The sequence below is a fragment of the Callospermophilus lateralis genome, unplaced genomic scaffold (genome assembly GCF_048772815.1).
Source record: "Callospermophilus lateralis isolate mCalLat2 unplaced genomic scaffold, mCalLat2.hap1 Scaffold_86, whole genome shotgun sequence".
Classification (NCBI taxonomy): Eukaryota; Metazoa; Chordata; class Mammalia; order Rodentia; family Sciuridae; genus Callospermophilus; species Callospermophilus lateralis.
Genome location: NW_027516693.1, coordinates 2,083,898 through 2,110,797, shown reverse-complemented (window position 1 = coordinate 2,110,797; position 26,900 = coordinate 2,083,898).

Below are 26,900 nucleotides of genomic sequence, written 5' to 3'. Positions count from 1 at the left end.
GAATATTAATTGATATATTTGATTGTTTTGGTCAGCCTTTTCACCACTATAACTGAAAAGACATGACAAGAACAATTTTAAACAAATAAAAGTTTATTTGGGGATTCAGAGGTCTCAGTCCAGAGACGGCTGGCTCCAATTCACAGGATCTGAGTTAAGTGAGGACATCATGGAGGAAAGACATAGCAAATAAAAGCAGACTAGGACAACAGGAAATGGCATCAGAAAGCATAGACAGAGAAAGACTCCCCTTACCACAGACAAACTATACACCCAAAAGGCAAACCCCCAGTGACCCACCTCCAGGCACATCCTACCTGCCTACAGATACTACCCAATTGATCCCTATCAGGGGATCAATGCACTAATTAAATTAAGGCTTTCATAGTCCAGTCATCTCACCTCTAAACTTTCTCACATTGTCTCACACATGAGCTTTGGGGGGTTATTTCACATCTAAATCATAACATTGACCATCATAAAAGTCTTGAGAAATAGAAAGACAACCTGATATTTGACGGAGATATCTCAAGTTTAGACTACTACAAATAAAATATGCTCATTTTATTTTTAGTATTCCCCAACATGCTGCAATTTAGACTAAATTATATGAATACTATGGATATAAATTCCTACTTTATAAAAGAGGAAACCAAAGTTCTTATAAAAGTTATAGATAACAGAACTGGCATTGACCAGGAAGCTTATGATCCTCCATTTTTAAAGGTATGTTCTTCCAAGAAACAGGGCTAGATAATTTCTAACATGTATTTTTATTTTTAAAGAGATTTTTCCTAACAAAATAACTACTAATTGGTAACCAAGTTTCAAGACTTGTAAAAGTATACAAACAGTTACTATGACAAAAAAATTCATATTTCAAGATTCAATCTGTTACAGTTGATTAAAAATAGAAAATAGAAGGTATGACAAATTAGAAATGACCAAAAAGAGTCTTTGAGATTCTTTTCCAAAAGAAGTGGCCCTATGTTCACTCAACTTGAATCTGTCTGGGTTTTGTGACTGTTCTGAGTAATAGAATATACTGGATGTATACCCAAGTCAGTTTCCAGTCCAAGGCCTTAAAAGACTCTCTTGAAATCTTTGTCTCTTGAAATACTTTGGAAACTTTGAACTGCAATGTTGAATTCATCTACTAGAAGAACTCAGAGCTAAGATAATTGTGTTATGTTCAAAAGTCTCAGAGGAGTCATATCAGACCAGGAGTCAAATCAAAGACTGGGGATCAGGCATGTTTGTAAAGTAATCTTGACTTTGCAGACTATCCCATCTATCAGATGAACCTTAGAAAATGGCACTATTCAACATCATAAAGAGAAGTATGGGCTATACAAGCCCTATCAAATTAGTGAGTCAGAAAATCATGAAATATAATAAATCATATCTTGTTATAAGCATCTAAGTCCTAGGGTAATTTGTTATTTTAGAAATAGATAACTAGGACAAAATTTAATACCTGTAAATGTGTTGCTATTATAAAAAAAATTTCTGAAACAGAGTATTTGAAACTCAAGTTGTATGGTGGGCAAGAGCTGGACGGAACTATTGATGAACCTTTGAATGGCCTTAGGGAGACTGCTGGAACATTATGGATGATGAGGAAAAATTTATTAAAGGCCAATATAAATAACAGTTGGGTTATATATAGAGAGAGCAGCTAGCAAAACTATTGTTTACAATAGTATGGAAAACATAAAAGAACTTTGTGATCTCAGAAATCTTGCTAAGATTTGCAGGCTCAAATTTTTCTAACTTCCTATGACAAAATGAAAGATTAAAGAGCCAAACTGCTGAAAAACTCCTGGAGAAAATACTAAGATCTCAGGACATCTTTTCCAAACTAAAAAGTAAGAAATAGACTTAGAGAAGAGGTCACATGCAGGTCCCTGTTAGTAACGCATGGTCTGAGGGTGAAAGTGAAGCCAAGAGTGAACGTGTAAAACCCTTTTTTAAGACGCAAGACTAAAGGTGTTTTCATGGTTCCTTTCATTTGGACCAAATGACTACTAAGGACAAAAAGAAAAAAAATCTTCTTAGGCAAAACCTGTAGAATATATTTGTTAAAATAGTAGGCTTCCAAAAATCTTGAGGTCATCTTTTTAACTTCAGAGAGTGCTCTAAGTATAGAAGAATCTATTTTGAAGATATTTGTGGGTGTAGTGTTGTTCGTTGGAATGAATTGTAAATTAATACACATAAAGTTTACAAAGCTTTTAAAAGATTTATACCAGTTGGACTGGAAAAAGATAGTTACATTACAGAATGAAAAAGGCAGTTGGGCCTCTAATATTCTGTAGATAAAAATAAAGCTGAGAAAACTACTCAGCTACAAACATACACCGTGTTTTATAGAATGGAAAGATAAATTCAATGTCCCAGATGAGAATCTTATCCTTCAACAGCACTGGACTCCAATAATTAAAATGGCCACATGTACCTGACTAGATTTCACAATTGCTATGGGCCATACATTAACATATGCTTCCTGTTTTTCCTCTCCTTTTTGAACAAACACATCTATTGCTCTTTTTAATGACTATATCATCACTGTATATTGTGTGTGGAGGACAAAAAAAGATAATTTAGCTCTTAATCACAGGTTAAGCTCCAGAGAAGCCATGTGTAATACATGCCAGTCCTCATTTCAAGTGGAATGAAATTTTGGAATTCATAATAATACTGAAAGAGGATGAGACTGTGAGATTTAGAAGTGAGTATATTTTCCTTGTAGAACAAATATAAACTATTTATAATTCAAGGCAAACCATGATGGGTAAAAATGGCTGCATATTTGAAATACCTCTCATGATAAGAGTGGACCTATCATCCTTCTCTTTGAATTAAGTGGACTGTATTATTGCTTTAACCAAAATAATTCAATAGAAATGACACTAGGCATATTTAAACTCAGAAAACTTCTTCAACTCAATAAAATAAAAAAAAATGCGTACAAATAGCCTACAGCAAGTATATTGTATCTAGTAGTAAAAACATTAGACATTTTCCTCTATGATTGGGAACAAGACATTGATGTCCTGTCTTAGTACTTCTATTCAAGATCACACTGAAAATTCTAGCTAGTATAATAAGAAAAAGAAACAAAAATTATACATTTTACAAAGTAAGAAATAAAATAACAATTTCCACATTGAAACCTCCCAAAGAACCAGTAAAAAAAATTAAAATGGGACTGATTAATAAGTAAACCAACTTCTCAGGATCCAAAGTCAATCACAGGCTAATTATTACTTTCTTATAAGCCAACAATAAATAGTTAATATAAGAAATCACAAAATGATATCATGTCCAATATCACCAAAAAAGGCAATACATTGGTACAAACTGAAAAAAAAAAAAACTACATATAGGGTTTGTATGCAAAAACTATAAAACACTGATAAATTATATCTAAGAATGTCTAAAAATTGAAAGATATTCCATGATCATGGATTAAAAGACTCAACATTATTAAATTATCAATTCTTCAAAATTTTATCTTTAAGCTTATCTGAATCTTTCTCAAAACCCATGCAACTTCTTTTGGAGATATCAACAAACTGATTTTAAACCTTAAATACAGAATCAAAAGACCCAGAGTTACCAATAAAATATTGTATAAGAAAAATAGTAATAACTAATTTATTGATTTTAAGACCTACTTTAATGTTAGAGTCTGTAAACAAGTCAGGATGGTGCCTGGCATTTTGCCAGAGAAATGTTAGGGTCTGTAAACAAGTCTGGATGGTGCCTGGCAAAATGCCAGAGTGAGTGGTTTGTGAAGTAACACCAGTGAGCCATTAAGTGTGGAGATTCCTTATTGGTTGACTGCTGTATCTAGTTTATGCTAATTAAGATAAGCTGTGTGGAATGTATAAATATCGCTCCAGTCCTACAATAAACGGCTCCCTCTCCTGCTGTATCAAATTACACTAGTTGTTCATCACGGTTATTTTGCTGCAGCCGGACTGTGGCACTTTAAAGTTAAAATAAATCCACATATACATATGCAATGCAGATATATACAGTAAGGTAAAAGAATATACAACCTATAAATAGAATCTCAAAAGTAGTCAACCTATTTTCTTTGAGAGAATGTGTCTCATTATGTCGCCTAGGCTAGTTCTGAGCTGCTGAGCTCATGTAATCTTCCTGTGTCAGCCACCTGAGTAAGTGGGAATTCGGGCATTTGCTACCTGTGCCTGGCTCATCTAATTTTTTTTTATAACGTCTTAAAAACAATTCAATGAAAATATGATAGACTTTGCAACAAAATGCACTGAAAGAATTGAATATCCATATAAAAATAAAATAACACAGATGCTATACCTTCCAATAAAGTTGCCTAAAAATGGATTTTAGACATCAATGAAAAACTAAAAAACAAACAAAACTTTTTAAAAAATTGCTAGAGGAGAACATTGGAGAAAATGTGTGACCTTTCATTTAGTGATGAGTTCATAAAATAAATATAATATAAAATCATAATCGATTAAGTAATAATAAATTAGACTTCTTAAAATTAAAACTAAATCTACTGCTCTGAAAACACACTGGTAAGAGAACGAAAATGGGGCTGGGTTGTAGTTCGGCGGCACCACACTTGTCTAGTACACACAAAACTCTTGAGTTCAATTCCTAGCACTGCAAAAGGGAGAGAGAGGAAAACAAAAAAACACAAGACAGAAACTGGGAGAAAATATTTGCAAAACACATATCTGATACCAGATTTATATTCAAAATATATGAGGGTCTCTTAAAGTTCAACAGTAAGAAAAAAGTAAGCCAATTAAAAAATGAACAAAAGTGTGAAAAGATATATAGGTAGCAAGCAAGCCTATGAAAAGATGCTTAATAGCTTAATATAATTTGTATTTAAGAAAATGAAAATTAAAACAACAATAAGAAACTAGTAAATACCTAGTAAATGACTTAAATCCAACATTCTAACTCCATGTATATATGCCAAAATATATTCTCCTATCATGAATATCTAAAAAGAACAATTAAAGTAAATTAATTAATTTATAAAAATCCAGTATTCTAAAAATACCAACTCCTGCAGATCTGCAGGAACTCTTATTTGTTGCCAATGAGGATGCAAAATAAATGTATGTGGTTCATAAGCCTCCCATTTTAAGTATTTTGTTATAGCAGTCCAAACAGACCAATACAATCATCCAGTGATTAAAAAAAAAGGAATGAGCCCTTCAAACATTTGAAGACATGGGTGAATCTTACTAGCATGTTGTTAAGGGGCAAAAAGGTCGACTGAAAAACTTCTATATTGTATTGTTCCAACATACGACATCTGGTAAAGACAAAACTATGGTTACTCTACCAAGGGTTGGAGAGGGAGGGTTTAATGAGTGATGCCAGGGGATTTAATAGGTCATGAACTTATTCTGTATGGTAATATTATAGTGAATACATGATACAATGCATCTTTCAAAACTAAGAGAACTTTATAGCAACAAGAGAGAAGCTTAACATAGTCTCTTATTAAAATTAAAAAAGAAAATAGAAGTCACAGGGCTCCAGGATAGAATACAAATGTGACAAAAACAAAGTAACTGTATTACAGGTGTCTAAAGACAATTCACTGAAGGGATTGGGGGTAGGGGGTGAGCTTACCTTAGTAACTTGGGAAATGATAGAATCTGTAAGACTAATGGCAGAAGGAACTATGCATAAGCACTGTACTTTAGTTGACAAAACTGCTTCCCTGAAGGTATAAGCTTACAATTCTAGAATTACTTTGCATAAATACAGAAACTGAACACATAAGTAAGTGGATGGCAGACAGCGTTAAGTCAGTTTTCTCATTGTTGAAATGAGAGATTATAGAGGGTAAAGGAAGGAGGCTAGAATGAATCATTTGGAAATGGATTGGAGTTGGTTTATGAACTCATGTTTAACTTAATAAAGAGACAGACGTTATTGAAATGTTTATAGATATGTATATACATATTCATGTCTCCTTGCTCAATTGGCTAAGAGGGCCTAGAAGCAATAATATTACTAAAGTAACAAACATGCTTAGGAATCTGATAGTAAATTCTAATAAGATTCTCCAGTGAAATTCTAGGATTCTGAGAGAAATGACAGATTTTAGAGCTGAGCAGTAAATATACATGATGAGTTTGGAGCATGCTGTAGTAAAACTCCCCCCACCCCAAAGCAAACTAAAGTATCTTACTATGATGAAATAGTCAATTGGAATAGAAGTCCCATTGGCCAAACCTGGAGCAACAAAATAAACAAATTAGCATTTCATTATTAACCAATGTATAAACAACATATCCATAAATAAATACATTTTTATTGATTGATATAAAAGATTTCATAAATAGACAAATGAGAGAATATCCTGTGTAGACAAATTCCATATAATTTATATAATACTCCCTTAAGGAGGTGGTCCCTAACAAAAATCAGGTAATCAAGTTAAACATCAATCATGTGTTAAATCACATTGATAGTACATACCCTTCATAAACATCAAGGTATGCATAGCACACACCCATCATATAACCTTGATGTCATGAAAAAGGCACTTTACTTCTGTGTCTTCCTCCTGAAAATACATTCCTTCAATCTGATCATGAGAAAAACATCAGAAAAATCCAAGCCAAGATATATTCTATAAAAGACCTGATGAGTAGTCTTCAAAACTGTCAAGGTCATTGAAAAGAGGAAAATCTGAGAAACTGTCATTTATAGCCAAGTGGAGTCTGAGAAGACATGCCTACTAAATGTCCTGTCATTTGCTGGATAAAATCTGTAACAGGAAAAAATGGCATAAAGGGAAAACTAAGGAATATGAATGATGTATAGACAGCATTTAATGATAATGTATCAACAGTGTAGTACTAATTGTGACAATGTACCAGATGCTCATTATGAGGAAACCTGAATATGGATTATATGGGAACCTCTGCCATGTTCTCAATACTTCTGTAGATGTAAAACTGCATTAAAATAGAAAGTTGAATTTTAAAAGGAGCAAGTTTGGAAAATTCAAGTTTGCTAAACTATGATAATAAAGACTGGTGTCAGCATTAAGAGACACATAGGATGATGGAATAAATACAGAGTCTAGAAATATACTCACATTAATATTATCAATTGAATTTTAGCAAACTTAATAAGGTAATTCAATGAATAAAGGGTTTTTTAAAAAATGGAAATGGAAGAGTTGGATATCCATACACATATAATACAAAAAATATTTTGTTTTGTGTTTATAGAAAAGTAGATAAATACCCTTACATAGAGACAGGTATAGAGAGAAATCAAATATCATTTTAACTATTGAAAAAACTACATGATATATGAGCATTCTTTTCACTATTTTTGAAACTTATCTGTATGTCTGAAAGTTTTGAAAACTAAATATTTTGGGGGGGGCGGAGTATAATAATAGAGTCAAACAGAGAATTATAAAGGCTGCACTGCTGGGAGCAGTGACACAGCCTGTAATTCCAGCAACTCAGGAGGCTGAGACGGGGATCACAGGGTGTAGGCCAGTTTCACAACTACAGAGACCTGTCTCAAAATGAAAAAAAATAAATAAAAAAGAATTTAAAAATAAATGGATTGTAGATGCTGCTCAGAGCTAAAGCACCCCTGGGTTCAATCATCAGTACTAAAACAAAACAAAACAAAACAAAACTGCTTTATAACACTTCTCCAAATGCCTTGAAATAATTAAATTTGACTGAATTAAATATTCTAGCCATAGCAATCAATGGCTTTAAAATGAAACAAAAGGAAGTGGTAAATGCTGACAAATATGCAAGAGATTAGAGTAAGATAATGACAGAATAAAAATCCATTGAGTTTAGCATCATGAAGGTCATTTGTAACTTACAGGAAAATAGTCTCCATGGGCACTGAGTGTGGAAATGAATTGTAAGTAGATGGGTGTAAATAAGCAGTGAATAAATCAAAACAGCCTAGCAATAACCTCTTTGAGGAGATAGATGCAAGAAATGTTTCTTTTCTAGCAGGACAAAACCAGGAGAAAAGGGGTGCAAGGTTTGGGACTGTGGGGGGAGATGGCAGATTTTGCGTTGGTTGGCTTCTATTTTTCAGATGGAGAATGAAACAAAGTTCTTCACATTAAATTTAATCTGGAGAAATCAAGAAGCCTGAAGAGTTGGAAAGTTAACTTTTTAGATCATAGTAAGATTTCTGTGCTATTCTGGCAGTCCAGATGAATTTGTAATAGAATATGGAATATTCGTGGATGTACATAAATTATTGTTAATTAGGTAGCAGTGAATGTTTTGCATTTATCTGAGAGAAATTCTAACTATGTTCACTCAGAACACTGTCTAGAAATCATTACAACAGATTTAATTATCAAACATCTCAAATGTCTTTCAACTATTAAATGGGATACATTCATACAATGGAACACTGCTTACCTTCAAAGAGGAAGAAACAAAGTTCTCAAACATGCAGCAACATGGTAACTAAAATGTCTTATGTTAACTGGAAGAAGGAAGACTTGAAACAATGCACAATGCAGAAATTCACCTACATGAAGTTATAAAATATGCAAAATGATAACCTATAGAAAATAAACCAGTAATGACTTATGGCCCAGGGATGATAATGGAGTAGGCTACAGGGGCATTCTTGGGCATTTCTTATATTGATGAAATTGTTTTACCTTTTGATTGTAGTGATACTTACATGGCTCTATGTATTCATCAAGTCTCATAAAACTCTACACTAAAAGGAAGACTCTTACTAAATGTAAGTTAAATAATTTTGCAGGTTTTTTTCTCACTTCAAGAATATGTATTTTTATCTTTTTTAACCCAACAAGAGTTTTAATACTAGTCCTAAATTCTTATTTTATTGGTTCTTCAATATTAAGATACAATACCTTAATATTAAAAATGTAGAGTTTTGGACTTTAGATATTGCCTGAGGAAAATAAACAATTGCATGAAATATGATAAAAGTGGTTTTGACAGTATCTCAAAGTAGACATTCCCACTGTCCTTCCAAGTGGATGTTACAGGTGTATCAGGGATGCTGATCTCTTGTAGTTCCAGGGGCAGCTGAGTAGACCTTGGGCACCAGTGCTCCTAAACTAGCCATTTCAGCAGGAAGCAACTTCAACTGTTGACCCTATAAGGATGCACACATATTATCATTGTCTGTTTGCCATGATGTGAGAGAACATGCAAACACCATTTTTGGGTAGTGTTGGGGCCACCTCAGAGGGAGAGAGTGCAGCAATTCTGACCATTTCATTAAGCCATGGCAGAGCTCCTAAGACAATAGCACCTCAGTGATGAGGGAGTACTTCTGCTCCAGGTTCCTTATGGAAATCCAGTCCAGGTAACAGAAGAAGGTACAAAAACTATTATAGTTTATGTACAATATAACAGCATGAGAAAAGCCATACAAGGAAACACAAAGGATCCAATCCAGGCTGTGGTTTGAGGAAACTAATACTCCTAAAATGCTTTCGTTGTTTAATAAAGAAGAATAAAATTCAATAAACTTGGCATTTTAATTCAGTAGATTGGAATGGGGGATTGAGAAACAAAATTAATTTAAAAAACAATAAAGTCATAAATTAAAGGCAGAAAGGAATACATTTTTAAAAGGAAAGATGTAAAGATTTTATACACAAAAAAATGAACTCGCAAATTAAAAAAAATATTTCAAATAAAAATCAAAAATAGGTTAGCAACAGTTTTAGCAATAAATAATAATATAAAATTGTCAGTAAATCATGGGTTTCCAAGATTTTTAAAAATCACTAAAATTGATCCAAAACCTAAAAAACACAAATAATTATCACCCAAAGATATTGGAAAAGGTGCCAAAAATTATATTTAACTTTCCTGTGTTATACAAACTTTTCAAAACACAGAAAATTCTGTCAAGGCTTTCTGGGAGTAGCAGCAATTTTTTTTCTGTATTTCACAATTATTCTAGTTAGTATGTGTGAGTTTTGAAATCAGAAACAAAACACTAAATTTTATTTTTGAAAGAAATATTCTTGACTATGCTTCTGTTACCATTATTAATTACTTTGGCATTTGGCTTTTACAGCCCCACTACTCAATAAACTAAAATCAGACTACAAGTTTTTAAAAAATCATCTTCATTCTTCCAAGAAGAAATGTGCATCTTCTCAAGAAATATATGTCACAGTCTGTTAAAAGTAGTATGCTTTCTTAGGAGTAGAAACTTGTTTAAGAACTTTATAAACAAATCACACTTCCAGAGGCCTGGATGGTCATATGTGAACATGAACCACAGGAATCGTCAAATGAATCTGTTCAAAGAGCCTGTCTCCAAGTCCGCCCTCATCACATAACTGTCAGATGACTGCAAGTGTTGAAATATAAACTCTTTCTGAAACCTAAGTTGTATTTTTGTCAGATTTAAAGAGTTTCCACATTCTGACAATGCAAAGGGAAATTTATTTTTTCTTCTAAACATAATGAACGTGTACAGGAAAGATACTGCTAAACATGTGCTATGCATGCTGAAAGAAAGCCCCTACTTGTCATTGAGGGTGTGGGCACAGTAACATACATGACAGAACCAACACTTCTCTGTGGGTCTGTACAGTGATGGTAAAGTAACAATGAAGAAGGTAAGACTCTTTTTTTATGGTGCTGAGGATTAAACCCAGGGCCTTGTGCATGTGAGGCAAGCACTCTACCAACTGAGCTATATCCCCAGCCTAAGAATCACTTTCGTAACAGGAGAAAAACTAGAGGGAAAAATGCAATAGCATTATGAAGAGGGAAACACTAGAATCAACTAAACACATCCTCAGTTTTTTATTTCCTATTTCCTCTACTAATTTTTTAACTGAATAACAGTTTTCAAAATTATCTAAGATAAATTATTTTAATTAATGGTGGACTATCGATATCTGTAGGTATTGAAGGAAATGGAGGTGAGAAGTACAGTAACATGAGTGAAGAAATAATTCCAAGGAATGCTTTATGTCTTTACCAAATGAGTACCATGTGAGACATGTACCAAGAAATGAAATTACTCTAGGGCCTTGAGGAATTTCAGAATATGTGCTCTATGTAAACTAAATTCCTTTTCTGTGATGGAAAGGTAGTGCCAGCAAGAAAGTTATCATTGCATGGTTTCCCATTCCTCAGACAGCTTTAGAGAACCTTCAAGTTGGGGATGAAGATGTGGGAAGTCATTAAGGAAAAAGTATCTGAACTTGATCCTTGGAATCATGATAGGTAAACAGATATTTATCAAATTATTTCATATGTGTCCTGAATATACATTTCTATAAAAACTTTATAAGGAAAATATTTTAGAATAGTCAAACAGAAAACAACAGAAGGGTAGCCAGCCATTGCAGATAGGAACAGACCATTTGGAAATGGGGGATGATCCTATATTTTCCAATATGGAAAATTACTGTATGGGATTGGATCTAGACATATTCTATTTCAGAAAGATGATAAGAAGATATAATTTTATAACTGCTGCAAGAAATCATAGAAGACAAAATGTAGCCAAATACTGCAAACAGTTTCCTGATTTTTAAATCAGGGGACAATATGGATTTATTCATTCACCAAATATTAATAAACACAGAATACATGTTAGTTCCTATGATAGATTGGAAACTAGAATAATGAAAAAGAAACATTGATTTTCCCTTGAATTTGACTGAATAAGATAATAGACATTAAAGTTGGTGGGAAATGAGATAATTCACTAGGGTTGGAAGTTAAATACTACAATTTCTCTTTAAATTCTCACCTGTAAATAATAAGTATATAAAGCTATACTAATATTTAATGTACAAATTGGCATGAAATTCCTTTTTGAGCCCCAATGCAAGACCTCATATGTGCTGTATAGCTTCTTGAGATAACCTGATGAAACTGTGGGAGTTCAATAAGACAGGTGACCTTGCTCCAATTTGAACTGTTGTAAGTTAAGCACACTAGTTAAGCATCTCAACAGATCATATTGTCTAGTTTTAATAAAACACACACCAAAAATGAGGAAGAAATCTTAAAAGATTTTTACAAAGTAGTCCACAAACGGCAGGCAATTCTCTTAATATAACTGAATAGTTAGAAACTGATAGTGCTAAGATCTTGATTGTTTTTCATTTTTTATCAGACACTTATGAGTTAAAAATCAATAATACTTCCATGAGATCTAATGTAGTCATGTTCATTAATAGTATTGATATTGACTAAAATATAATTTTAAAATCTAATGAGAAAGTTTTCTACTAAAACAAAAAAGAAAATAATTAATATTACATCCACCTTTTCCTCATTCGTTTTCTATTTCTGTAATTGGCAAAGTTTTATAATTAGATATCATATATTTTACTATATTTATATTTTAATACAGGCCATATTTATATATTGTGTTAGCTTTTCATCACTGTGTCAAAATACCTGATAAAATCAACTCAGAGAAAGAATGATTTATTTTTCTAACCATATCAGAGATTTCAGTCCACGGTCACTTGGTGCCATTGCTGTGGGTTTGAGGTAAGGCAGAACATCAAGGTAAAAGGGTGTATCAGAGTTGCTTACCTCAGAGAAGCCTGAAAGCTCTTGCCTAGCATTTGTGAAGCACCGGGTTTAATCTTTAGCATTGCATAAGAAAAAAAATAAGAAAATAAATGTTACCTTAAAAAAACAAACAAACAAAAAAACCAAGATGTCCTTCTAGGACATGTGTCTTGTGGCTTACTTCCTCCAACCAGGCCCCACTTCCTACAGTTTCCATCGTCAATTCCCAAAAATGCCAAATTATAATTCATCAATGGGTTAAGCCTTTTGTGAGGTTAGGGGCCTCATGATCTAATAACTTTCTCAAAGGCCCCACCTCTGAACACTTCTGCATTGGGGATCAATCCTTCCATTGGGGGATACTCTAGATCCATAGGGTAACATATAATTAAAACGTTAGTATACAAATTCATGAAAATATTTACTTTATGAGAGACACATCAAAAAAATTTTGTAAATATTAGTTCAAGGAAACTAATATCAATAACCAGGAATATGATTAAAGAGTTGCTTTAGGGACATTTGAAAAGCAATGTGAACATGATACAAAGAATGCAGTAATCATTAGAAACCAACATGACTTTTCTTTAAAAAAAAAGCACACAACTGACTTCATTTATCTTTTCAATATCATTTTTATATTTAGAAAATAGATTAAATATTACCATATTGTTTTGAGCAAGACACTCAAAAAAATTAAGATGTGAATAAAATAGCAGACTTTAGATGACACATGCCAGGAAGAATAGCTTATATGATAGATAACCAGAATAATCTTTCCGGCTCACTTCCTCTAGTCCACATCCCAAATTTCTTCGATTACCCTAAGAATGAGGTCTACAATCCATTGATTCTACCACCCTTCACTGACCCCCAAGTGATGCCTTCACTACCATATTTAGCCAGTTTACATTTCACAGCTCAATCATTACCATCACTCTTACTAGGCCCCTAGCTCCCTTGGCTCTTGCTGGCTTTCTCCACTGAACTTCCACCCTCTACACCTACATCTATGATTGAATCTTAACAAGGCTACAACTGAGCTAGTCTCAATCACATATCCAGTATCACTTTAAATTCATGAACATGTATTCTTTAGTACCACAAAAGATCACAATATTTGTACAAATTCTTGTTTGTTCATATTGTCACTCTCTTTAATAAGAGTTTTAGACATTTTTGTCCTTTCCAGACACCAATAGGTTCTCTTCCATCCCTGCTATGTTTTAATAAACTTGCCTCCAATTGAATTGAGATAACTGCAGTTATCTCAATCTTATTCACATCTATGATCATAAACCCTTCTTACCCTTCTGTTAACATAGAAAATTGCCCAGATCCTAGATATTACCTGTCAAGAATTATGAAGTTTACTTATTTATTATAATTACAATTATTTTTATTTTATTTTATGATTTTTTATTAAATTTATTATTTTAATTTTAGTATATTTAAGTTTAATTATTTATTTTAATTTGAGTCTGCAAAGTTAGCTTACCAAAAGCCATGAGAGTCTTGGTTTCTATACAAAGCACAGTTTAGTACTCTTAGAAATTTCAGTACCTCATCCATACATTGCTGGTAGGACTGCAAATTGGTACAAACACTCTGGAAAGCAGTATGGAGATTCCTTAGAAAACTTGGAATGGAACCACTCTATGACCAAGTTTTCCCACTCAACAGCATTTACGCAAAAGACTTAAAATCAGCATACTATAGCAATGTGGTCACATCAATGTTTTTAGCAGCTCAACTCACAATAGTTAACTATGGAACCAATCTAGGGGCCCTTCAATAGATAATTGGATAAAGAAAAAAATGTAGTACATAAACAGAATGGAATATTTCTTAGGCATAAAGAAGAATGAAATGATAGCATTTGCTAGTAAATGAATTGAATTAGAGACTATCATGCTAAGTGAAATAAGCCAATCCCAAAAAACCAAAGGCCTAATGTTGTCTCTGATATGCAGATAATAACTCACAATAGCAGCAGGGGGCAGGGGCAGGAATGGAGGTTCACCAGATTGGATGGGGGGGTGGGTGGTGGGAAGGGGAATGGGAATGAAAGAGAGAGTAGAATGAATTGGACAATACATTCCTATGTTCATAATGGTTACATGACCAGTATAACTTCACATTATATACAACCACAAAAATGGGAACTTATACCCCATGTATATTTGTCAAAATACATTTTACTATCATGTATAACTAAAAAGAACAAATTTTCTTTGAAAAAAGAAATTGCAGTACCTACTGTACATGCATTTTCTTTTGATGTGTCATCCTAATCAGGCCATAGAGGCCCCACATATTTGTCTAAAATTATTTTGGGGTATTTGTGGTAAATATGGTAATTTCAGTTGCAGACTGATGAAAGCAGATTGCCCTCCCCAATGTAGGTGAGTCTTGCCCAATCTGTTGAATGCCTGAATAGAATAAAATCTGAGTCAAAAACAATTCTCTTTTTCTCCCCATTTACTATCTTCAACCTGGGTCTACAACTACACCATCAACTTTCTTAGGTCTCTAACTTGTCAACTGCAGATCTTGCACTATTCGGCCTCCATATTGTGTGAACCAATTTGTTATAATAAATAAATAAATGTTATAACAAATAAATAAATAAATTCTGTTTCTTTGACACCCTGACTAATATAGTTCCCTTGGTCACAATTTCCACAGGGCTTTGTATTGAGAATAAGCAACATCTGTATATGCAGTGGGTTTCATTACAGGAAAGGAGTTTTGAGTTTAGGGAACCTGAATATTTTATAATGGGATGTGAACAACTTCTCTTGACTTGTACCCAGAGGGAGACATTATCTTTATTATACTAAACAGTAAGGAAACCTATCTAACTTGCTGTACAAACATCCTTAAAAAGTAGTCCAGAACAAAAGAGAAATATGTTACTTTTCTCTCAAGACATATATAAATTTGAGAAAAGTTGAAGAATTCATTTCTAACTTAGCCAACCCCTCAACCTACATGTTTACTTTAGCCTGTCCCCTATTGCCTACTCAAGAATGTTGCACAAGTAATTTCCCCTTCTCCCTCCTGAGTGTTTTTTTTTCTTTCTTTCTTTTTTAATTGAATCGTTTCTATTTACATAAATTTCACCTATCTTAAAAAAATGGACTCATTTTCCTCTCATTAACATCCTCATCTCTCGCCTTTCTTTCATACCAAATCTCACAAGGAAAAAGAAAAACCCTATTTAAATTCATTGCTCCCAGTTTTCTTCTTCTGTTATCTCTGTAACTCATTGTAACTAGGTGTCTTCCTTTTAGTCACTCTACCAACCTCCTCTTACCAAGATCACCTTCTTTGTCCATATAGTTGCTGTGACAAAATATCATAGGCTGTGTATCTTATAAAGAACGGAAATTTAATTCTTACAGTTCTACAGGCTGAGAAGTCCAAGATCAACATCACAGCGGTTTCAACGTCTGCTAAGGAACTACTTTCTGCTTTATGGAAAAGTGCCTTCCTGCTGTATTGTCACATAGTGAAGAGGGTTGAGCTAGCTCCCTAAGGTCTATAGTGTATCAACTATATTTTGGGCTCTGCTGTCCTGACTATTAACTTCTATAAGGCTCAACTTCCTAATACCACTGTCTTGGGAGCTAGAATGCCATCCTATCAATTTCTAGGGGACACAAACATTCGAACCATAATTACCACCAATGACTTTCCTGTTGTTAGCTCTGATGACAATCATCACTTCTCATCTTAGTCTAGTGGCAGCACTTGCATCTTTTGGGTTCCGTGTCCATTTTGACCCCATTATTCTTGGGGCTTTCAGGAAACCATTTCACCACATTTCCACTGCTCTCTGTGTCCAGTCTTTCCTAGACTTCTTGGCCAGTTTCACCTCTTCTCTAACTTTTAAATGCTGAAGTGCCCCAGAGATCAGTCCTTAGATTTTTTTTTTATTTATATCTTCATTCATTCTCTTGATCATTCTTCTAGTTTTATGATTTTTTAATAGCATCGACTATATGCTTCTGACTCCCAAAACTATCTATCTTCTGGTTCATATTTCTTGCCAGAACTCTAGACTCATATGTCAACATGTTTTTTATGAATATTCACTTGATCTCTCAAACTTAGAAGCTGCTGGTAGCTCCTGCTTGCCTTGCTTCTATTGTAGTCTTCTCAATTTAGGATAATGGAAACTCTTAAGTTATCCATGACTTCTCTCATATTCTGCATTCTATCTTTCAGCTGATGCTTCTTATTTTTCTTTAAAAAAATATAGAAAAGATTGCCGCAGTTTCTGGCTGGGCACAAATCACAAGTCTCCACACAGCTTGTAGATTCAAACAGCAATTCTTTATTCCCGAACTCACACCGGCCGTCTACAAACACGTTCTGGGGGAATCCACGTTCTCTGCCCAAATCCACCCTCCTGGGCTTCTGTCTCCCAAAATATACTGTCTGACCCTAAGAACTCAAGAGGAACTCAGCAGCAGGATACGCCCTATTCTAAAGGGGGGACACCCTAATCTCCTATTATGCTAAACTGCCCTATTCTAAAGGGGGAACACCCTAATCTCCTATTATGCTATACCGCCCTGGTCCTTGAGCATGGTCACCTTTCAGAAGTCCTTCCACTAGACAGCATGGGAGTAAGCTGGCAAGGAGATTGTCATACCTACTTGGCTGATGGCTCCCAGCAAAAGATAGCTGATCTTTACTACTTGCACTGTTACCTCCCAATCCAAGCCACCAAAATCTCAAACTCCTCTCCCTATCCCCAGAGAACCTAGTTCTTCCTTTGGCTCATGGCCAACTTTTGCTTATTTTCAAAAGAACATCCAAAATGATCCTACTTTAATGTAAGTCACACTATGCCAATCCTCTACTTAACTTCCTCCAGGAACTCCCCATGGTAAGAGGTCACATCCTTTGCAGAGATGTATAAAGTCATTCTTTTTCCTCTGATCCCATCCTAATCTCCTTTTTTTCATATCACTTCATTTACACTAATCCTGACTTGCTTCTTGAACAAACCAGGGAGGCTTTGCCCCCCAAGACTTATCCAGGAATGACCAACCCCCAAAAAGTCAATTAGCACTATACTGTTTCCTTTACATGGTAACCATACCTGGCCATCCTATCTAAAATTCTAACACTTTTCCTCTTTCCTCACAGTGCTATCTCTCATTACATTCCCTAACATTTATTTGTTTACATTCTATATCTCATTTATTTACTATGCTTATTGCCCCCACTAGAATGTGAGCCTAATAAGGGAAAATTAGTTCATTGCTCTGTGCTCAGTACTTAGAATAGCAACTGGGACATGGAAATGGCACTCAACATTCATTTACAATAGTCAGTCATTCAATGAGGAGTTCAACAAATAGGGATGGATTACATTTAGATGCAAAAATCATGGGTGAACTTGGATAAGAATATTCTAAGAGAAATAATTTAGTCACAGGAAAACACCACAAGAATCCACAAATGTGACTTATAGAAGCAGAGAATAGAATGGTGGTTGCCAGGGTTTGGGGGTAGAGGGAATGGGGAGGTTCTGTTCAATGGATGTACGGTTTCAGTTATGCAAGATGAACAAGGTCTACAGATCTGCTGTACAACATCTTACTGTTAGTTAATACTGTGTAATGCACTTAAATTTTTAAGGGAGTAGATCATGTATTAAATATTCTTTGCCACATATGAGCACAAGAAGGTAGAGCACATGGACAATTTGAGATGTGATGTTTATTGCCTTGATTGAGGTGCTCAGTTCAAACTCATCACATGATACACATTAAATATGTACATTTTTGTATATAAAAAATACCACAATAAAGCTGTTTTCAAAAACCTATCACAAAAATAAAGGAGAAAACTTATTTGACTTCTCTTGCAGTTTTCCACACACAGTTTATTTGGACTCAGTGATTTTGTATATGCAATTTTTTTTTCTGACCTACAGTCCCTTTCTTCTCACTACTAATCATAGGTTTCAATTGCTCCATGAAATCTCTCAGGTTATTAAATGGACAAAATCCTCTTGTAGCATGCCTCTGAAATATGTTCAGCTGTTGCCCTTAGTATGCTATATTGTAATTTTTTGTCCTCAGCTGTCTCTTAATAAGCTATCTGTTCCTACATGCTAAGATCCGTGGTCATAATATGCTGCCTTTCAAATCACTGCATTCATAGTACATAACTATTATTCAAATGTAATTAAATTTATGATTTAAAAAAACTAGAGTGAAGTAATTTTTCAAGAGCTTTAGTATATAGCAAAATTGATAATAGTAGATATTCATTATCCAACTATGAAAAGTAGATATGAAATACTGTGCCCCAAACACTGCCTTATGAGATAGTGAGACTCCCATCAATGTGGAGCCTCCCATCAAGAGGAGCTTGAATGGCCAGTGCTCAGGGATTTGGGTAAAAGATTCTCAGATCACAAAGGGAATTATACTTGGAAAGCTCTCCTGCAGGATCTGTAGAATTCTAGAAGCTCATTCTCCAATTTTTCTGTTTTTAAGTTTATGGTACTCTGAGATTTTTAGCTTTCTATACTATCCTGATTTAGTACAATTTGGATCCAACTTAAAGATTAAACACAAAGTTAAATGTAAATCTATACTGAATGCATTTGCTCAAATAGCCTAAATGACTTTATAGTCAAAATATAGTTTATTTGTTTGTCTGTTTGTTTATTTATTTATTTAGGTACCAGGGATTGAACTCAGGTTCACTCAACCACTGAGCCACACCTATATCCCTATTTTGTGTTTTATTTAGAGACAGGGTCTCACTGAGTTCCTTAGCACCTCACCATTGCTAAGACTGGCTTTGAATTCCAGATTCTCCTGTCTCAGCTTCCTGAGCCACTGGGATTACAGCATGTGCTACCGTTCCAGGCAAACTATATTTTAAATTTAAAGGTCTCAATCTATTTTCATGTCACGTTACTCTTTACATTATTAAATTTAGCTTTCAAACAATATTTTGTTTTTCTAAAATGTTTATTACTATTGATATTGTCTTTTAGTTCTTATTCCCCAATTTTTCTTCTTTTCTTCCCTCTTTTCACAATTGAAATTGAAATGCTTTTGATCTTTCTATGTAATTTTAAAGAAAAGAAAGCCATAACTATAAGTTGCTAACACAATAAGTTTTCTCTGAGGACTAACTTCTGGAGATCATGAAATTCTAGAAACTGTGAAAATATTCCATAAAAGTATATGTCTTATGATTTCAAATTCCATTTGTTTTGCTTATGATAAATTCATACATTTTTCTACTGAGATATTTCTATCACAATAGCAACATATTTTTTTAACCTCACAGTATTAATGGAATGGAAATAAAAATTGTGAACCTGATAACTATTTACATTATCATAAAGTAAATCCAAATCTCCCAAGAATATAGACAATTATTTGAGGAAATTAGTAGAGGAAAATTTAATTGGACACAATAACTTTGTAAGGACATGTGGAATTGGAGTAGAAATCACATTTTACTACAAGGTATCTTCATGTGATTGCCTGAGACATATACATGATGTCTCTCAGATTTTCCCCCTCTACATAAAACCCAAGTAAAGGAAAATCAATCTGTAGAAGGTAGATATCAATCTGTCCATAAACTAAACTGCTAACTATTTGTTAAGTATCTTAACTTTGCTATGTTAGCCTTCAGCCCCTAAGAGAAATAAAGAAATGGATGTAAGTTAAAAAGTTGCTTCATGATATGATATTTAATAGCTGTAATAAGCACTTAACTTTTTTAAAATAATTTTTTAGTTGTTGATAGACCTTTATCTAATCTATTCAATGGGCAATCAATCCAACTAAACCTATGACAGTCATGTTAGAGTCCCTTGTACATCCAGAAAGAAGGAAGAAGGAAGGAAATGATGACAACAATCTTCCAATACTTCTGTATGTCAAGAAAGAGGACACCCATGACCAGAATCAACCTCTGATTCCTTAGCAGAAATGTAATCAACAAAATAGGGAGCATGATCATCTATATAAGGTTTTCATAAAGAAAATGGAATTTAACAGTTTCCTTCATTAAGCCTGTGTAGTATGTAATGTGTATGTGCGTATATTTTTTTTCCAGTGTTAGAGACTGAACCTAGAGCTCACATATGCTAGACAAATACACTACCACTAAGCTACATACCCAACCCTATATGTGTATATATTGCATTTGTCAGTTAATGGATGGAATTGGAGAATATCATGTGAAATAAGCCAACCCCACAAAACTAAAAGCCAAATGTTTTCTCTAATATGTGGATGCTAATTAACAATAAGGTGAGGTGGGGGGCACTAGAGAAGAATAGTGTTAACTTAGATTAGGTAGAAGGAAGTGATAGGAGAGGAGGGGAGGGGATGTGGGGATAGGAAAGATAGTAGAAATAAACAGACATTATTACTCTATGTGTATATGTGACTACACCACCAATATAATTCTGCAACATGTACACTCAGAAAAATGAGAAGTTATATCCAACTATGTATGATATAGCAAAGTGCATAAATGCATTCTACTATCATGTGTAAATAACTAAAACAAATTTAAAAATTAAGTTAAATAAAAAAGGAAAAACCCAAACTAAGAAAATATATGCCCCACAATTCTTTCAAAACCTTTGGAGTAATTTAACATGCTTGCCTATATAAAAAGTGATTGTGTTCAAAATTCTTAGAGTCTAAAAACCTCAAAATTTCATTGAGTACCAAACACAGGTCAGACAAAATACACAAAACAAATCTTACGCAAGTAGGTCTACGGCATTTTCATGTATTTCTTGAAGATAGTTTGCACCTTTCAATTCCTTATATAATCACCAAAAAGAAAAAAAAATGAATCTAGATAACAAAGTGACACTCTGTTGTTTTTGTCTTAATGATAGAAAATAAGAAGGGAATTATTCATTCCTTGAACGTTTAAATCATCCAAAAGATCCTGTTCTCATGGTGCACTGTGACTCCAGTAAAGATGTATACTTAGATTTAAGTGGTGCTTTGCTAATTTCCGTAGGTCCTTTGCTTTCTGATTTTTGTTTTATTTTCTTCCCTGACATTTCCTAGGCAATTGCTCCTGCTCCCTCTCCCTCTTTTTCTCCCTCTCCTTCTCCCTCTCCCTCTGTCTGTCTCTGTCCCCCTCCCTTTCTTTTCCTTTCCCTCTCTTCTAATTAGGACACTTCTTTCTTCCTATCATTCTTGCTCTAAATATACTTGCTAAGTCCATCGCTGCTACTGCCTCTTGTCCACGTTATCTTTTTTTAGGCACAATGTCAATGCCATTTTTCTTGTGACTTGTGAAAGTCTGTCTTTCCTGTCCCTGCCCAGGCCTCCTACCCCCTGCCTAAGCTTTTCCTTTTTCCTCTATTATCTAGTACGCTCTCTGTTATATTTCTAGCCCTTAAAGTTCACAGAGCTCACGAGAAAAGAAAACTACAGCTATGGTGAAACAACAGAGTTTTGTCCAAAAACTACCCTTGGTTATTTGGATCTAGTTTCCTATGTTGTTTCTAAACAACAGCTTAATTGCTCAGATGTGAGGGGGGAAAGAAATGCAAAAATCAAGTAAAATCCCTGGAGAAAGCACTAGTAATCTGTTTCTTCTTAATTCTTAGGGCTACTCAATTGCTCCATGCCTGCATTCATGTGATAAAACAAGACATATTTACATTTTCCCTTTTGCTTACTGGGCAGTAGAATAAAAATATTTCTGTTCACCCAATTATCATTAACTCTTAGTAGAAATATGGGACAAAACACATGCCATCTTAAAACTGCTAGTACTAAGTATAAGGAAAATACATTTAATTTTAAATTAATGGGATGTTGACAGTCTTCTTCAAAACACTGAGAAAAGTAATGAAGTTCCTGAAGCCTGAACTCCTAGTGATACGTGCAGAATCTTATGGGCTAAAGAAACTCCTAGTGGACAATAATAGCCAGTTTAAGTTTTACCTTTGATGCAATTCTTTGCTTAGATATGTATTGATTTGAAAGTATTTAATTGTACCACTGTTATTTTGTATTTTGTTTTTCTATAACATCCTTTTGTGTTTCTTTTTATGGCTGGATTAGTTACCTAAAAACATTTTCCTTACTCTGTAAGCACAAGGTACCAGGTGAATTTGCCTCAGTACTGATCAGAATTTTTATTTTCCTTTCACAGATGAACAGGTTTTTTACATGCTTTGAAAAAAAGAATAAATATATTTAAAGTCTTAATAGGGAAATTGATCATTACAAACATAATTGGATCCCTTGCTTTTCTCATTTTTTTACTCTATAGGCATCTGCAGTAGTCTATTCACCTACTGACCCACAGAGAAAACAAAAATCTTTCTGATTATAACTGGAAACACTTTTAAAAATTCTATATTTGCAAAATCAAAATTACCAAAAATGATAGCACTGGGAATGCCAAATTAAGTTCTCTGTATGCTATAACCAGAAGATATCAGTGCAGACACAGTAAATTGAGCTGAAGTTGTAAAAAATCTTTTACACAACCACACCTGAATTAGCCTTATGGGAAAGAAGGGAAGCAGAAAATATATGGATGCTGAATAGATCATTAGGAAATTAAAGATGAACAGAATAGACAATAAAGAAGAAAAAAAACAAAAAGCAGAAGTACAGCTATTCAATTAACACTGACGTATAACTGCAGATATAATATAGATAGAAATTCATACTCTAAGAATCTTCTAAAGAGAAATACTGCTGTGATAAGAGAAAAGGAAGCATGAACACTGACTAGCTTTTGAACAGTTATATTTTGCCCTATGAAGTTCTGTGAAAATTGCACTGTACCAGTAATATTTAATTGTAGCATAAAAATTAAACACCATTTACTTGATATAAAATAGGGATAGTATGTAAATTAAGTAAGTTTCAATTCATGTCTTCTTACATCTGTTGGCAGTTTAAATAGTTTTAGTGTCATTAATTGTTATAGAAGTGCAAGATTTGCTGTATGCTTGCCACTTAGGACCAAAGGCACAAAAGTCTAATTGAACTAAGTAATTAGTAATTTGTCATTTCCTATTGTCAGCAATTACTTTCCATTAGAAATCCTCATTGAAAATTCTAATTTGAAGTGAGGTTTGCATTTTATTGCTGTCCATCCAAATTAGTTTAACATTGACAGCTACATTTTCATTTAAAAATGTAAAGATATTATGTATGCTTGAAGAAAGTGGAGCATACTCAGCTCCACCGAAATGCACATGCACGTGTATAAGCATGCGCACATGCACACACACACACACACACACACACACACACACACTCAGAGCCAACACCAAAGGAGGTGCTTTTATTTCCCCAAAAGGGAGCTGCAGTGGATATATCACATCATTGTTGCTTCTATAACACTCCAGGCTTCTGGTTTTTAAATTTACACACAGAACCCTGCCGTGGCACTCTCACCTGCACATAGACAGACAAGGAAACAGCACACTATTAGACTTCTTTCTGGAGATTCAGCTCCCCTGGGATATATGGATGTTGGACGGTTTTCCATTTGTTCTTTCTTCATGCTTCACTAGCCAATTAACACTCTCTTTCCTAAGTTCTGAGCACCATATAAAGCAAAGGGGAAACTTTTATCAGCCCTCAAAAATAATACTAAAGAGTCAACTTATAATTAGCATGTGTCCACTGATGTACTTTAAATTAAGGGCAATTCAGTGAGTCAAGGTTATGCTTAGTTTCTTTTATAAATGTTGCAGACCTGTATATTTTCACTAGATATTCTTCCCCTATTAAAGAATAACATGTGTTTCCTTTAGAGTGCAGCCAGATTTCTTAAAAAAAGACTAGCTTTTCAGTAGTCAAAATTTGAAATTTAGAAATAAATTTGCATATTTCTCTGTGCCCCAGGGTTAAAAATCCCAAACTGTACAGCAGATCTTTAACTAAAAGCCTTGAGTTAATATATACATACACAAAGGCCCAGTATCTTAGATGAGACAAACAAAAATTATTTGGGGAAAAGTATATTAATATATTTATTATGATAAAGCTGTCAATATTCATAAAGAACAGGTTTGATTTATTAACCTAGAGTTGGGATTGCATTAGAGGGCAAAAGACAATGAAATTTTACAATTATGTCTCTAATAATTCAATAACTAATAAGACTAGTATTGAATGCATCTCTGTATTAATTTAAATGATAAGGTTACTAATTTCTTTTTCCCTAAATTATGTACATGTTAAAATTGACTTGCAACACTGTAAATGATAACAAATTTCTCTTATTTTTAAAAATGACTTTCTAATCATTAATCTTAATTCATATACTTTCACAGAACAAATTTTCTACAGTTACTCATTTGGTAACTAACTAGATATATCACACATCTGTAACACTTAAGTGAACATTAATTAGTGCTAATTTACAATCAAATTCCAATGGAGAAGCAAATTATTAAGCTTTCTGGAACATCAAAAGTCTTCATGACTATTATTATGAAGAATGCCAGAACAACTTAATTAGTTCTGCTTATAAATAATGTTTCCCACAAATCTTCAAAATGCATAGAATACTCTAGAAAGAAAAAGATGCTAGTCTCATTGTAATTTGGTTTTATGTAGTAATAATCCAGTTTACTTAAGTAACTGTCTTTTTTTTTTTCTTTTTTTCATTGCAGTAGAGAAAAAAATTACCTGAAAATCCAACATAGAATGTTTACATTGGGCTTATTATTAGAGAAGTTTTGAAATAAATTTAAGAAATTTTACTATACTTCTGTAAGATTTCACTACATGAATCTGATATTGCACATAATATTCCACTATATATGAACCAAATATTAAATTATACATTTTCTTCCTCCCATGATTCATATTTCACATATTTCTAAAAGAGTATGCTTACACAAGCTACAGACACAAACTCCTATTCAGCTCATTCTAAAATTGTGTATAATTGCCAATAAGGCACTGAAGAGGAGAGAGAATTAAATTAAAAGTTCAATAAACACTGATCAATATGCTTGTAAATACCAAGTCCATAAAATGATCTTCCCTTTAAGTGTAGTTATGCCACAGGTTCATGTTCCGTATTTTGGAAGTTGACTGATCATTTTTAAGTCTAGTTAAATCTGTCTCTAATAGAAACATGCCAGAAATCTAGGAAATCTGCCAGAGAGGATTTATTTAAAAAAGAAGAAAGAAAAAGCAAACACCAGTCTGGATTCTCAAACTGTCAATGCCTCCTGGTTTAGCATTAGCTCACAATCAGCTGAATAAAGAAGTCATCTCTGTCTAAGATGTAAATAAATCACAAACCTCAGTTACTTTACCACTAGCTGTTTGTCATTCAGGAAAATAATGGTTAATCAATGTCTAATCAATGAAGACGTGTAACATATTAGTTTGCAGTCCTTCATCATCCTATTTTCTTGAATTGCCTGGGGGTTTGTGTTCAGTACTTACAGAATTGATTACAATTGAGAGTGATCATTCTGCTCATGTTGAGAGCTGTCAGCTGTGCTTTCCATGAGGCCGCTTTACTCTTGTTTCATATGAGATGCTAATATTTAGCTGCATCTGACAAACTGGGTTCCACGGTGGAACATTTTATGAGAAGTGCTTAAGTAACTAATTGTATCACTACATGTCACTTGATGAAACTAAACTTTTCCTGACTTCACAATAATCATAAGCATTACTGGCTTGCTGTGGAAAATTAAAGGGAAATAGCTGCCTGCTTGAGTCTGATCATGCCTGCAGGGAAGGTCTAAGAAAGGCAACTACCACTGATGCCTTTATAAATAACCACAGGAGGTCGGGGGAAGGGAGGAGATTCTTTAATTTTCATATAAAATAATATTTTTCAACGTAAGCATGGTGTATACTCATGTGCAAGCATACTAGCATGCTCACAGTGTTTCACAAACACTAGGGGAAAGGTGGACCGCAGTCTCTAGACACATTGGTTTTAAGAAACAACCTTTTGTGGCTGTGTGCCTTCAAATTGCAATGAAAATGTTAATTGCCTGACAAGCCCGTTTTCCTTACCATTAACAATAATGTATCACCAACCTATATCTCCAGAAGAAAGAGAGAGTAAGTACTGAAAAGGGTAGAGGAGGAGGAGAATCTTGATTTCAATAACAAATAATTGTTCAGTGTGGAGTTCTCAGCTTGAATTACTGTTTTTGTGATTTATTTTGGAAGTTATGCAAAAGACAATCACAGAGTCCAAGGTCAAAAACTAATAATAATATAGTATTTCATTCGGAACACTTTTGGATCTTGATAGTATTCATTTAAAAGAACAAGTTTAGTTTTCTCC